At 48.1% G+C, this 15,159-nt stretch overlaps 1 protein-coding gene across 3 annotated transcripts in view; it reads right to left on the bottom strand.

Annotated features, from left to right (window-relative positions):
• Positions 1-15,159, bottom strand: part of LHFPL3 (LHFPL tetraspan subfamily member 3) — a 279,538-nt gene that overhangs the window by 37,766 nt on the left and 226,613 nt on the right. The window lies entirely within an intron of this gene.

Genomic DNA, 15,159 nt, shown 5'->3' with positions numbered 1-15,159 from the left:
CCAGGACATGCTTCACTATAATGAAACGCCCAAGGAAGGGTTGTGACAGTCATAAAAAAATAAAGCTGAATCAAAACATATAGATGGTAGAAAAGGAAAAACGGAAGAGCAGAACAACAACAACAAGCAACATGCACATTGCTTAGTTCATTCCTCTTTGATGGCCTGTGGTTGAAGATGCCCACCAACTCATGTGGAAAGGAGAACTGCGTCCCAGTCCGACCACAGGAATTTGCCTCGCACCAGATCAGATTTCTTTTAAAATATGGCATAGGGTTATAGATTGATGTATGGAAGTGAGAGCTGGACCATAAAGAAGGCTGATCGCCGAAGAATTGATGCTTTTGAATTATGGTGCTGGAGAAGACTCTGGAGAGTTCCATGGACTGCAAGAAGATCAAATGCATCCATTCTAAAGGAAATCAGCCCTGAGTGCTCACTGGAAGGACAGATCGTGAAGCTGAGGCTCCAGTACTTTGGCCACCTCATGAGAAGAGAAGACTCCCTGACTTCCCACTGATGCTGGGAAAGATGGAGGGCACAAGGAGAAGGGGATGACAGAGGACGAGATGGTTGGATAGTGTTTTCGAGGTTACCAGCATGAGTTTGACCAAACTGTGGGAGGTAGTGGAGGACAGAGGTGTCTGGCGTGCTCTGGTCCATGGGGTCGGACACGACTAAACGACTAAACAACAACAACAAAGGGTTATAGATAGTAGGGTGCTGGGGACTGGCTGGATGAGGAGGAGAGGTGGATGCTGTCTGACTAGGAGCCCCCCAGGGGAAGCCCAGAGGGAGAGGAGCTCCTGAAGGTGGGAAACTGGCCACACCCCAGAGGGGAAGAGCTGGGAGGTGCTGGAGACTGGGAGCTTGGAGGAGGATGGAGAGGAGGCAGGTGCCCCAGTACAGAGCAGAGACAGGAATCAAATTTGGCAGCTCCAGCCACCCCGATAGCTTCTCTGCTGATCTCCTGCAGCCCCCCCCCCCAAAAACATGGCGTCTATTGCACATTACAGAGCAGAGAGCCAGGCAGAAACAGAGTTGCTGTAGACAGAGAGCGGGGCCCGACACAGAGGGTTATAGAGTGGAGTTGGGGGAGTTATAAGCCAGTTCGGGCAACGGCTTCATCTAGAATCATAGAATCATAGAGTTGGAAGAGACCACAAGGGCCATCGAGTCCAACCCCCTGCCAAGCAGGAAACACCATCAGAGCACTCCTGACATATGGTTGTCAAGCCTCTGCTTAAAGACCTCCAAAGAAGGAGACTCCACCACACTAGACAGAACACCACATCTAGACAGAAGCGACCCTTAGAAGTCTCTGTGTGTTCTCTGTTCTGCTTCCTTAATAAAGAAAATATCTGTAAGTTAGCCGGCGTGTCACTGTCTTTCCCTGATCTGCGTACGACCTGTTCTCCCTGTCAGCTCCCTGACACAGGGGTGGAAAATCTCAGGCTCTGAATGTGGCCCTCCAAACCTCTCTATCTGGCCTTTAGGACTCTCCATTGGCCACACTGGCTCTTCCTGGCCACACCCCTCACTGTCCCGGCTTTGCATCTTCCTTGAGGGCTTTTGCCTGGCTGGAACTTGCTATGGACTCTGACTATGGTTCCTGCTTGCCTGGATGGAGGATAGAGAAGAGTGTGTGAGTAAATTAACATTTGTGGTTCCACCCACATTTGACTCTGGCCCCATGATCCACCAATGGCGTGTGGAGTGTTGCCTAGAAAGGACTGCAGCCTTCCCTCTCCACAGTGACTGGAAGTGCTTCCTCAGAGGCTCAGGAACAAAAAGGTCTTTCCTTGTGTGGCACCAAATCTCTCCCCCCCCCACCTTTTGCAGGACCAGTTGTGTTTCAATGGTTCCCTCTCCACTACATCACTGATAAGTAGACCAAGCCATTGTTAGTGCTTTCATAAGTCCAGCTGCTTTATATCACCAGTCTTCTCATAATTTGATCTAAGCTTATGCCTAACCATAGGGACGCGGGTGGCGCTGTGGGTCAAAGCCTCAGCGCCTAGGGCTTGCCGATCGAAAGGTCGGTGGTTCGAATCCCCGCGGCGGGGTGCGCTCCCGTTGCTCGGTCCCAGCGCCTGCCAACCTAGCAGTTCGAAAGCACCCCCAGGTGCAAGTAGATAAATAGGGACCGCTTACTAGCGGGAAGGTAAACGGCGTTTCTGTGTGCGGCTCTGGCTCGCCAGAGCAGTGATGTCACGGTGGCCACGTGACCCGGAAGTGTCTCCGGACAGCGCTGGCCCCCGGCCTCTTGAGTGAGATGGGCGCACAACCCTAGAGTCTGTCAAGACTGGCCCGTACGGGCAGGGGTACCTTTACCTTTACCTTATGCCTAACCAGATCATATCCAACATTAAGGATTTTTTTTTAAAAAAGGAAAACTCACAGTTTATTGCCAATTTTCTATTCGAAGTCTTCACCGTGTTTTATTAAGCGCAGAAACCTTTGATATTCCATTTCAGGGCCACAACACATTGAAAGCTTTTTTAGTTCTCCTGCAAAGTTCTTACATAATGGGGTTATGTAGATGAAAGAGGGAATTTAATAAATGTCATAGGCTACTAGTTAATGCTGTATAATAGCAGCTGCTCCATAAGCAAGTCAATTTCCCTCAATCAATGTTGCACACACTCCTCTGGCCTTGTAACCTGTCATGCGCTCTGGAATCCTTGAAGGCTTATATTCATGCAGGCTACCTACAAACCATTTCCCTTTTCCTTTTAAAGCTGTCACATGCACCTCACAGTTAATGAATGCAGCATTTAAGGAGTCTGCACTGTCCAAATTAGCCATGTGTTCTGTTTCAAGGGTTCTGAAGGACTTCCTGTCATCCTCACCTCCTTGCGAGATGTTGAATCTGTGTAGCTGACCTATTCAATCTGAAGCCTTGTCTGCTGCTGGTGAGAACGCATTGCCTTAAGGGACAGACCAAAACCGTTTCAGGGTCTTTAGAATTCCATCCCTGCGCGAATGCTCTGACAACTGTTGCGTCCAAGACAGACAGGCTTCAGAACGGTGTCCTGCCAGTTTCTTAATATACAAACAGGCACACAAATAAACACATAGCATTTGTACGCAGTTGGCTATGTGAGATTTTGATGGGCTCACTTTCCCCAGAGCCCTGAGAGATTTCACATGAGCTTCCCAGAGCAAGCACACGGAGCAGGCCTTGCTCCCCAAGCAAGGCAGAGAGATTAAAATCTCTTTATGTGCTGCATAACCCAAGCAGACTTGGCGCATAAAGAGCTTTTGAGCTCTCCGCCTTGCTTGGATATAACTTGTGCAATTTCAACCAGTTACATGCGTGTTAAGCTGCAACCGTACTGTGTCATCTAAAGTTGTACACATTATTATTTTATTCATTTATGAGTCACCTTTCATACAATTTAAAAGAAGAAGAAGAAGAAGAGTTTGGATTTGATATCCCGCTTTATCACTACCCGAAGGAGTCTCAAAGTGGCTAACCTTCTCCTTTCCCTTCCTCCCCCACAACAAACACTCTGTGAGGTGAGTGGGGCTGAGAGACTTCAGAGAAGTGTGACTGGCCCAAGGTCTCCCAGCAGCTGCATGTGGAGAGCGGGGAATCGAACTCAGTTCACCAGATTACGAGTCCACCGCTCTTAACCACTACACCACACTGGTGCAGGAGATTACAATCATACAAAAAAAGGAGAATGAGCACAGGTTTAAGAACAATCCAAAAAGCCAAAAAACAACAACAAATGAATATAGGTTAAAGAACAATACAAATAAACGCCCAAGCCAGAGACCTAATCCCTCCCCACTCCAGCTGGAAAGGTTTTGGTGAAATAAAAATGCCTTCAATTGTTTCTGGAAATTACAAATCATAGGCACCTGTCATGTCTCAACAGGGATGCTGTTCCAAACAGTGGCAGCCACCCTTGAAACGCCGCCTTGGAGCTGATGTGGAACAGGCTCCTGATATTTTAGAGACACCAAGGAAACAGCTTCCTGCAAAATGCAGTGACCTACTGAGTACATAAGTGAGATAAAAATGTGTGTCCAGAGGAGGAAGGCTATTACACACAAGAAAATAGGCCTTAAGCTTCCTGGAAAGGAACACGTAGTCTTTGCAGTGAATTGGTGTCCTTTCATTCTTTGGTAGATTCTTAACTGGAACAGACTCTTAACTGTTCAATTGATTGAATTTTTTTTGTTAAGGCCAACTTTCAAGGGGTTAATTCTTTGCTTCTCTCTCTTTCTAGCCTGCTGTGATTATTATAAAGGTTCACCAAGATGCTGATGGAGAGCAAATGGTTTTCTTGATGAGGTCAAGCCCAGTGCCATTCCAGCATCCAATTATCTGTCAAGAGGCCCTTTAATAATGTTCCAATGGCAAATTTCCTCCTCGCCTGACTACAGCACATAAAGGCATTCCAATGATACATGGAGCAAAAATAGAGATTATTTACTAAATTATGGAGATGCACTCAGGGCACAAAAATTGAAAAAGGAAGACAGGCAATTAGACTCTCCAAGAGGCCCAAGACAGCAAATATTTGGGGAGGCAAATGTCTATTGGGCTGCTTGAATATTCGCAGAGATTTCAGTGATATTCTTGCAAAATCCCGTGTTCTGCTATGCCTGATCAAGTGACTGGTCCAAGGTCACCCCGTGACCTTTCAGGGCTAAGTGAGATTTGAACCCAGGCCTCTCCAGTCCTAGTCCAACACTCTAACCACAACGTTTTACTTAAGGGAATTGTGGGAAACCAATGCGCCATTCTTGCAGGGGCTGACGGAAGTTGTAGCACAGTAACATCTGGGCGGTCAAAGATTTCCTGCACCTGATTTAAGGGATTAATTCCTAAACAGTGTGCAAGAAATTGAGTAAGTAACTAAAGGCTTTAATGAAGAAAGAAAGAAAAAAAACTGCCTCCAAAGGAGAGACTGGTACCTGCTCCTTCAAAATGGAGACACATTCAGATCAGAAATTGATGCAAAACCTTGGGCTACAGCAATATTGTGGAGGGTAAGGGATTTGCTTCAGGACTATGAAAGTGGGAAGCATAAAACTACCTCTCCCCACACACCATGTTCCCAAATTGCGGACCCTACACCTGCCATTCAACAAAAGCAGTTGATGAAACCTGCTACCGTTTGGCTCCAAGGAAGAAGCTCTCTGGTGCAGGATGCAAACGACAATGGCTCTCTTGGAAGTGGTGAGCAGTTTCTCATTTCTTCAGGGGGGGGGCAGCACCTGGGCCAGCCCCTCTTCATCATGGGGAAACAATGGGGCACTGTATTCTTCAGGCAGGCCACATCCACATGAAGCTACAATGGCCAATCTCTCTCATTTTCAGCAGGAATCATCAACATGTGGCCACAATGTCTCCCTCAGTCATTGAGGCATGCAGAAACAGGAGTCTGTTAGCATTGCCATACGTCCAGAATTTCCTGGACATAACCAGAATACTGCAGTCGGAAGCAGTATCCAAGTGGAAATCACTAAAATGTCAGCGGAAGTCCCATCTGGCAACTCATGCCGGTGGTGCCGTTTTTGGCAATTTCCCTTAAAAATAGCTCTCGCCCCCCGAATTGGGCCAAACAACTTTTCTGTCCAGATTGCCACTGTTTGAAATATGGCAACCCTAAGTCTGTGGGCCGTGTTTCTCTTTCTTTAACTGACATAGGCTGCAGAAAAGTGTGGGCCCAGCAACCACCAGTCAGCCTGTGTCTCTGAAGTGTGCATTATCATGAGAGGCTAATAGAGGAGAGCTGGCAGGCAGATATTCTAACTACGAGATGTTACTTTCAGTGAGCGCCTGACATGCATAGCATGGGTTGCTGGTACCCGGGCTGTGCAGAGAGGGCTGGGAGGGAGGGAAACGGATGGAGTACACATGCACATTCAACTGCCTAAACATGTCTGTGTCACCTAGCCACAGAGATAAGTAGAGAAGAGTCATTCCATTGTCTGGAGAGGGCACTTTCTGGTTTGCATGGAGAAGCCATTTTCAACGTAGCCCAGTGGTGGAAGTGCACAGCTGTATTGAGACAGTGCCAGGTGTTGAAATTTTGCACCCCTGGTCATCTTGTGCCCAGAGTAACTGTCCCTGTGCTATGCCACTGGTGCCTGAGGATGGTGTGGAACAACAACAACAACAACAAAAAGTAAAGATAATGGAGAAGGGGACAGGAATGTAGTCAGCATCCCAGATACATCAGGATGACAACTCGCAGTGTCTGCTAGGCTTGGACACAGTCGAAGGCACAGGCTGTGTGCTCAACAAACATTGAAAGCACACAACTACCCCCAAAGAGTCCCCAGAGCTGTTGTTTACCCTGACAGAGCTACAGTTCCCCACATACTTAACAAACTTCGGCTCCCAGGGTTCTTTGCAGAGGGAGTCTTGTGCTTTAAATGTATATTGTGCATGCAGCCACAAATTGGCAAGCTTCAGATGGGCAGAAGAGGAGCAGGAACGGGCATGACACCTTTGATAAAGCATCTGCCAGACAGAAAGATCAGGAGAGGGAGGGAGAGAGACAAGCTGTCAGCAGGCAGTGGGTGGACTGAAAAGCAGTGGGCAGAGGCAGGCCTTGTCTGGCACCCTATGGCAGGCAGCGAATGCTGAATAGTAGAGAGACAGAACAGATGGTGGCAGATGGGGACCTGAGCAGCAAAACGTGTGTGAGGTAAATACAGGAGGAAGATTGCATTTGGGCAGGAAAAGTATCAGCCCAGAGATTGGTTGCATGGGCAGGGACAGCGTCTTGGACGTGGCAGTGTGATGGTCACCTCAAGCCACAGGGAAGCCCACCATTCATGGAAGGTCAGCCTTCACCAACACCAGATGCTAAGGAACTGAAAGAGTTGTGAAGGGCAGTGAACAGGGTAATATCCACGGGAGATGGGGTGGGATGATGCGATGGAGAATATGCAAAGAAAGATAGGAATTCACAAGAAAAGCAGCAAAACACCTGGGGAAATCTAAAGAGAAAGAAATGAAATAGAGGGACGAAACGACAAAAATGAGCGCAAGGTGGGGACGAAAGGTGGACAAACTATCCCAGGGTTAGAACTGGGAGGGACTGTATGGAGGGTTAGGGGAGGGGTAACACCTCAGGTACACATTGTGTACCTGGATCCATTCCAGTCCGGCTTCCGCGCTGGTCAAGGGACTGAGACGGCTCTGGTCGCCCTAACAGATGATCTCCGCAGGCAGCTGGATCGAGGCGGGTCGGGGCTGCTGATTCTTCTAGACCTGTCAGCAGCCTTCGACATGGTCGATCACGAACTCCTGGACCACCGCCTTGCCGACGTGGGGATCCAGGGCACAGTCCTTCAATGGCTGCGCTCGTTTCTCTCTGGTCGGGGACAGAGGGTGGCGCTTGGGGGGGAATTGTCATCCCGCCACTCCTTGGTGTGTGGAGTGCCCCAGGGTGCGATACTCTCCCCAATGCTTTTTAACATCTTTATGCGCCCCCTTGCCCAGCTTGTCCGGAGTTTTGGGCTGGGCTGCCATCAGTATGCTGATGACACCCAACTCTATCTGTTGATGGATGGCCATCCTGACTCGGCCCCAGACACACTGATCAGATGCTTGGAAGCTGTGGCTGGATGGTTACGTGGGAGCCGGTTGAAGTTAAATCCCTCGAAGACAGAGGTCCTCTGGCTGGGACGGGACGATATGAGATTGAGGGGGCAACTCCCATCTCTTGCGGGGGTGCAATTAGTGCCAGCACCGTCCGTTAAGAGTTTGGGTGTAATCTTCGATACCTCCCTCTCCATGGAGGCGCAGATTGCAGCTATAACAAAGGCGGCATTTTTTCATCTCCGCCAAGCTAAGCAGTTGGCTCCTTACCTCTCTCGCCCTGACCTAGCCACTGTGATCCACGCGACGGTCACCTCCAGACTGGATTATTGTAACTCGCTCTACGTGGGGCTGCCCTTGAGACTGACCCAGAAGCTCCAGCGGGTGCAGAATGCCGCAGCAAGACTCCTTACGGGGTCTTCGCTGCGAGATCACATTCATCCGGTGCTATACCAGCTGCACTGGCTCCCGGTGGAGTACAGGATCAGGTTTAAGGTGCTGGTTTTAACCTTCAAAGCCCTATACGGCCTAGGACCCTCGTACCTACGGGACCGCCTCTCCTGGTATGCCCCACAGAGGAACTTACGGTCTTCAAATAAAAACATCTTGAAGGTCCCAGGCCACAGAGAGGTTAGGCTGGCCTCAACTAGAGCCAGAGCTTTTTCGGTTGCGGCTCCAACCTGGTGGAATGCTCTGTCGCAAGAGACAAGGGCCCTGCAGGACTTGACATCTTTCCGCAGGGCCTGCAAGACAGAGCTGTTCCACCAGGCCTTTGGTCAGGGCGCAGCCTGACTCCCTCCTTTGGCAATCTTTACAAAACTTTAGTTTATGGTTGCCATCAATTTGTATTTTAATTAATTTTTATAATGTTTTTATAATGTTGCATTGTTTTAGTGTTGTTAGCCGCCCTGAGCCCGGCTTCGGCTGGGGAGGGCGGGATATAAATAAAATTTATTATTATTATTATTATTGTGCTCCTTCAGGGGTAGTTCATCCACTTTTGGTTCTGCCCCCCTGCACTCAGCTCTCACCTGTGGCTCCTAGAAGCTGTCAGAATGTGACAGTGGCCACACCCCAGGAATGATTTCAACAGGACAGCAAAAACAGGTCTCAAACCCTTGGTGAGTTAGGGATCCTCTGCATGCAAAGACAGGCTCTGGTGGATTGAGGGGAGAAGACCAATAGTGGGGTCCCATGGTCAAGAAGGAGGTTTCTGCATGTGCTGTAGAGGGAAGTGAGGGGCAGATGGGGCTCGTCAACCTGGGGAGGTAGCCCAACTGGAAGTAGGAAAACTCTGGTCCTAAACCTCTGCTGCATTGTGGGATATCTTCAGCAGAAGAAATGGCTAAGGCATAAACCCTACACAAATCTGGAGTGGCGTCCCTAAGACGGTTGGACGGCACCTTGTACACCTGCTTCTGGCAGCTCCTGCAGTCAAGTATTGCTCAGCTTTCCTTTGGACCACTTCAGAGAGGCCAGTGTGTGTGTGCCTTGTTCTCTGGGCAGCCCAGGATCTCTATAAATACTGCCCAGGCTTGTGCCCCAGGGAGGTCACCGGGGTGCCTCTAATGCTGCGGTTTGACTTCACCCCCAGAGGTGCACTCCATTGTCTCTTGAGACAGGCGGACACCAACAACAACTTCTCTGCAGACGGAATTAGCAGCAAGGAACTCAAAGCAGCTATTATGATCTATTATATTTATTCTACCCCCTTCCTCTCACGAGTTCCCAGGACAGCTTTCCCAACAGTTTTCACGGTGCCCTCTCCACAGTGCCCCTGACTGGGTACTGCCAAACTGTGACAGCAACACGAGGGTCACAGTGATGCATTTACAATGATAGTTGGCCTTTGGCTTAACTTGCTAGATGGTTTTGCATCCCAACCTCACAGCAGGACATTATGAGAAAATAATATCACTGCATTTTGTTTTCTTTCTTTTTTACTTTTAACCACCTGAAAGGAAATCAACTAATTTGGACGTTGTCACTTTATTAATTAAAACCAAATGCACATTCCTACTTGAGACTTGTTTCCCAAAGTCAAAACAGCCAGTGGGAGCAGGTGTTTCCAAAGAGAGCTGATGAAAGCTGGTGAGAGGTGCATAGACAAATTGAAGGAACAGGGGCACAGGCCCTAGAACATAAAAAACAACCCTAGAATAGGGAGAGTGTTTGGCTAGAACCATTCTCTCCCAACATCTCTTTTGTATGTAGAGGGATTACTTTTGTATGGTGAAGTATTTGATCATGTGAGCTCCCACCCGCAGCCAGAAGTAGTACAATCAGGACTCAGGTTTACCATCTTGGGGCAAACAAGGTCCTTCAGTTCCTGACACTGAATGGAATGCAAGCGTGTGATGATAAGCAACCTGAGAGACAAAGGAAACATGCAATAGCCTCAAACTCATTTTTTAATTGTAAAGTGAGTAGGAGATAACCAAAGATTTCATCTGGGTTGAGACACATAAATCCTGCAATGTTTGGTAACCAAAGTATTCTGCAGGATTTAATATTAATAAATGTTAAGCTCCTAACAATCTGCAAAGATAATCCATGCTGTTCTTCTGATAAAAAAATGTAACTTACTTAATGGGGCAATGGGGAAAAATAATTCGCATTGGCAGTATTTATTGCAACCTTCACGGACAGTGTAATGCAAGCCATTACCCTGAAGATGCCCACCTTTTTGAATGGTAGTGATTGTGTATAGGGAACTTGCAACTTATGCACATTTAACTTGTGCGCATTCAACTTTATGCGCTTGGCAATAAAAAATTACATTAAAAAGGGGGTGGGCATCTGGGGAAAAGGTCTTTGGCAGTCCTACCCACTATTGAACCCGTTTTGACTATAAACAATTTTGCCTTTACACAAGATCCCCGGAACATAACCTGATAGATCATGAGTTTCTTAATCTCAGGGTCGTGGGTCTGTGCCCCATATTGGGCAAAAGAGTCCTGCATTGCAGGGGGGTTGGACTAGATGACCCTTGTGGCCCCTTCAACTTTACAATTCTATGAACCCCAGAGTAAGTTGAGAATGGCCTGTATTGTTGCAATCCTAGAAATTGCCAAATTTTAAAATAGCAGTGGGGAACCTCTGGCCCAGAGATCCTAAGTTGGCTAATAATAATAATAATAATAATAATAATAATAATAATAATAATAATTTATTATTTATACCCCGCCCATCTGGCTGGGCCTCCCCAGCCACTCTGGGCGGCTTCCATAAAAACCAAAGATACAGTAAAATATCACACGTTAAAAACTTCCCTGAACAGGGCTGCCTTAAGATGTCTTCTGAATGTCAGGTAGTTGTTTATCGCTTTGACATCTGCTGGAAGGGTGTTCCACAGGGCGGGCGCCACTACCGAGAAGGCCCTCTGCCTGGTTCCCTGTAGCTTTGCTTCTCGCAATGAGGGAACTGCCAGAAGGCCCTCGGCGCTGGACCTCAGCGTCTGGGCAGAATGATGGGGGTGGAGACGCTCTTTCAGGTATACTGGGCCGAGGCCGTTTAGGGCTTTAAAGGTCAGCACCAACACTTTGAATTGTGCTCGGAAACGTACTGGGAGCCAATGTAGGTCTTTCAAGACCGGTGTTATATGGTCTCGGCGGCTGCCCCCAGTCACCAGTCTAGCTGCCGCATTCTGGATTAGTTGTAGTTTCCGAGTCACCTTCAAAGGTAGCCCCACATAGAGTGCATTGCAGTAGTCCAAGCGGGAGATAACCAGAGCATGCACCACTCTGGCGAGACAGTCTGCAGGCAGATAGGGTCTCAGCCTATGTACCAGATGGAGCTGGTAAACAGCTGCCCTGGACACAGAATTAACCTGTGCCTCCATGGACAGCTGTGAGTCCAAAATGACTCCCAGGCTGCGCACCTGGTCCTTCAGGGGCACCGTTACCCCATTCAGGACCAGGGAGGCCATTTCCTCCAAACCACATCTGCCTGCCCCAAAAATGAGGATGTGGAGGAAAAAGTGGGAGCTTGCTCCTTGCGAAGAGAGACTGTCTCTCAGTGCTGGTTAGTGTTGACTCAGGGAGTCCCTGCAGTACAGAGATTCCCATCAGGTGCTCCCTAGTGCTGCCAATGGGGCTCTCAATATGAATAAGCTGCTGCGCACTGAAAGCTATTTGCATGAATGTGGTTCGTATTCCTTTTTCCTTGTGCCAAGACAGCTTCCCTCTCTTTCCGCTCAGTGTTATGATGTGCATTCTATCTGAGCTGAAATCTAGAAGATAGGTTTAACTGAGATAGAGAAAGACTATAAACTATTGGTTTGTAGCCTGTTGGGAACTTAGTTTAAAGGTCTTTTGGTGTGTGTTTTAAGTGTTTAAAAATCAGAAATTCATACATTTTTGCCAGCCTCGGGGAGTAGTAGAAATAGTATAACCACCTTATACAAGAAGTGTCAGAATGTGCAATTCTATTAATGCTTTGAGATAAAAAAACAACCATCAGTATCAGGAGACAAGCTATGAAAAACTACTATACACCTTCTTGCCAGGGGGGATATACAGGGGTATGATATGGGGTGAGGACCTCAAGCCCAGAGGTAGGATTCTTGTTATTGAATAACATTTTAAGGATTGGATAGGTTTGTTACACCAGTATTTTAACACGATGTGGTGTTGACTTGTTTCAGACTTTGATATATGCTATGTTATGTTATAGGGACGTGGGTGGTGCTGTGGGTAAAAGCCTCAGTGCCTAGGGCTTGCCGATCGTATGGTTGGCGGTTCGAATCCCCGCGGCGGGGTGCGCTCCCGTTGCTCGGTCCCAGCGCCTGCCAACCTAGCAGTTCGAAAGCACCCCCGGGTGCAAGTAGATAAATAGGGACCGCTTACTAGCGGGAAGGTAAATGGCGTTTCCGTGTGCTGCGCTGGCTCGCCAGATGCAGCTTGTCACGCTGGCCACGTGACCCGGAAGTGTCTGCGTACAGCGCTGGCTCCCGGCCTATAGAGTGAGATGAGCGCACAACCCTAGAGTCTGTCAAGACTGGCCCATACGGGCAGGGGTACCTTTATGTTATGTTATATTTATTATTCTGATATTTTGGGTTGTGCTGTTTTCTGTTTTCAGCTTTGGGCTTCCCCCAGGAAGGAAAAGTGGGATATAAGCCATAAATGAAACAAACATTTCCCCTGCATTTCAGACCTCATCAGATTATTCTTCCAGCCAACTCATCTCAGGGAGTTATATTGTTTTACGCACTCCGTATGCATGCTGAATGCACAAAGCCCTTTGCTTCTTAAAAAAAGGAGTCTGTGCCATTGCTAATAACTTTGGGATAGTTCCCCAGCCACTCTGGGAGGCTTCCAACACTTATAAAAACATAATCAAACGTCAAACATTAAAAACTTCCCAATACAGGGCTGCCTTCAGATGTCTTCTAAAAGTTATGTAGGTCTTTATCTCCTTGGCATTCCAGCGCCACTGCTGAGAAGGCCTTCTGCCTGGTTCCCTGTAACTTCACTTCTTGCAGTGAGGGAACTGCTAGAAGGCCCTCGGAGGTGGACCTCAGTGTCCGGGATGAATGGTGGGGGTGGAGATGCTTCTTCAGGTGTACTTTAGACCAGAGGTGGGCAGACTTCAGGCCTGCAGCATCTGACTTTGTTTTAGTTTTAGTAGAACTTCTTCAAGGTCCACCACCAGGACTAGGCGCTAAATAGTGGCTATGGGGCACAGGGAACCTCTGAGCATATGATCATCCCAAGGATTTGGTTATATACCCAGAATTAAGCCCACAACCCTTATACACAAAAATCTATTCTTGGTTTCCCACCCAGCTTTTCTTTATTTCACCAGCCTGCTGGGAACAACTGTGAGTGTGCTACCTCGCCTTTAGACAACTGTAATGGGTATGAGTTACTCGTGCGTAAACTGGTGCCTCTCTAGGCTAATTTGCCTGGTTAAACCTTTCTGACTGCACAGCCCCTTCGCATTGTGGCTGCCTCAGTCACTAGCAGAATCCGTCAGTGGGCGTTTCTTAAACCTCTTCCAACATAAAAGCTGTTTGACCCCCAGTCTCCTCCTCCTCTCACTGCGCGGGAGTCTTCTGCGCAGGGAGGGTGTGGGTAACGGAGGACCTGTGCTCTCCTCACTGATGTCCAGTGAAGAGTCCTGGAGCCCTCTCTCCGCTTCCCCATCTGCTCCCCTTTATCCCTGGTGTTGCGCTGATTTGCTTCCCCCTCTACTGGGCCGTTTCTCCCCCTGCTGCTGGGCCTTTCGCCAGCATCATCTGGGAGCCTCCCCTTCGCCTCTCGCTCCAATGTCAGTTCCCTGACAACAACCCATCATTATTTGGCCTCTCCCTTCGAACTGTAATTTGGAATGCCAATCCTACAAACATTTGGGCAAGGGTTACTGAGATTATCTTGTGCATCACATTGAACTCTGGATAGCACTATAGAAATGCTAGGCATCATCTCATGGAATTAATCTATACTTGGGAAAGGACACAACAAATAAAAACTGTTTCTATTACACAGACATAAGCTGATGTCACTTAAAAAAAATATCTTCAAGTTAAAGACTTGTTATTTTTCTTAATTTGGGTGCGAAGGAGGAGAACAAGGAGGGGGAGGAAGTGTCAAGAGATGATAGGAAGGGCAGAATCTCTGCCTCACCTCTTAATTATTAGCAATGAAAAGATCTTCGTGATTTTGCTCCTCGACCAGCACTGCCTTCTATTTTTGTAACAGCAAGCTTACATTAGCATTTATTTGCTAAAAATAAACATATTTCGAATGCAGTTCATTATATAGTGCATTAGAGTAAAGACTTAATTCACAGCTCCCAGTCAAGAAGAAATTGTTTTAAAAGGCAAATTGTTTTCGTGCAAATAGTCACTCTGTGTGTTGAGCTCACAATCTTTCAGCTTGAGCTGTCGTCTGGCTTCTCAGTGTCGCAAAGACAAACAACGTTCCAGAAACTGAGGAGAAATTCTATGTAAAAGGTAAAGGTACCCCTGCCCGTACGGGCCAGTCTTGACAGACTCTAGGGTTGTGCGCCCATCTCACTCAAGAGGCCGGGAGCCAGCGCTGTCCGCAGACACTTCCGGGTCACGTGGCCAGCGTGACAAAGCCGCATCTGGCGAGCCAGCGCAGCACACGGAAACGCCGTTTACCTTCCCGCCAGTAAGCGGTCCCTATTTATCTACTTGCACCCGGGAGTGCTTTCGAACTGCTAGGTTGGCAGGCGCTGGGATCGAGCAGCAGGAGCGCACCCCGCCGCGGGGATTCGAACCGCCGAACTTTCGATTGGCAAGCCCTAGGCACTGAGGCTTTTACCCACAGCGCCACCCGCGTCCCTGAAATTCTATGTACTGTAGCGGTATTCTACTTCTGGTCTTCTTCATGAAACCCGGATAGGTAAGTCAGCCCGGGTTTCCCTGGACGTCTGGCAAACCTAAAAATGATTGTATTTACGGCTGAGACAGATGACTAGTGCCTCTTTCGGGCTGCCTGAAAGTGTGCAAAGAGAAGTTTCCCCTGGGCTTCGTAACAGCCACATACCACTGAGCCATGCCAAATGTTAGTGCTACGAGACATAACTTCTGCTTCTTGCTCCAGAAAGCGCTCAAT

The sequence above is a fragment of the Podarcis muralis genome, chromosome 10 (assembly GCF_964188315.1).
Source record: "Podarcis muralis chromosome 10, rPodMur119.hap1.1, whole genome shotgun sequence".
Taxonomy (NCBI): Eukaryota; Metazoa; Chordata; class Lepidosauria; order Squamata; family Lacertidae; genus Podarcis; species Podarcis muralis.
This window is presented reverse-complemented; position numbering and strand designations above follow the sequence as displayed.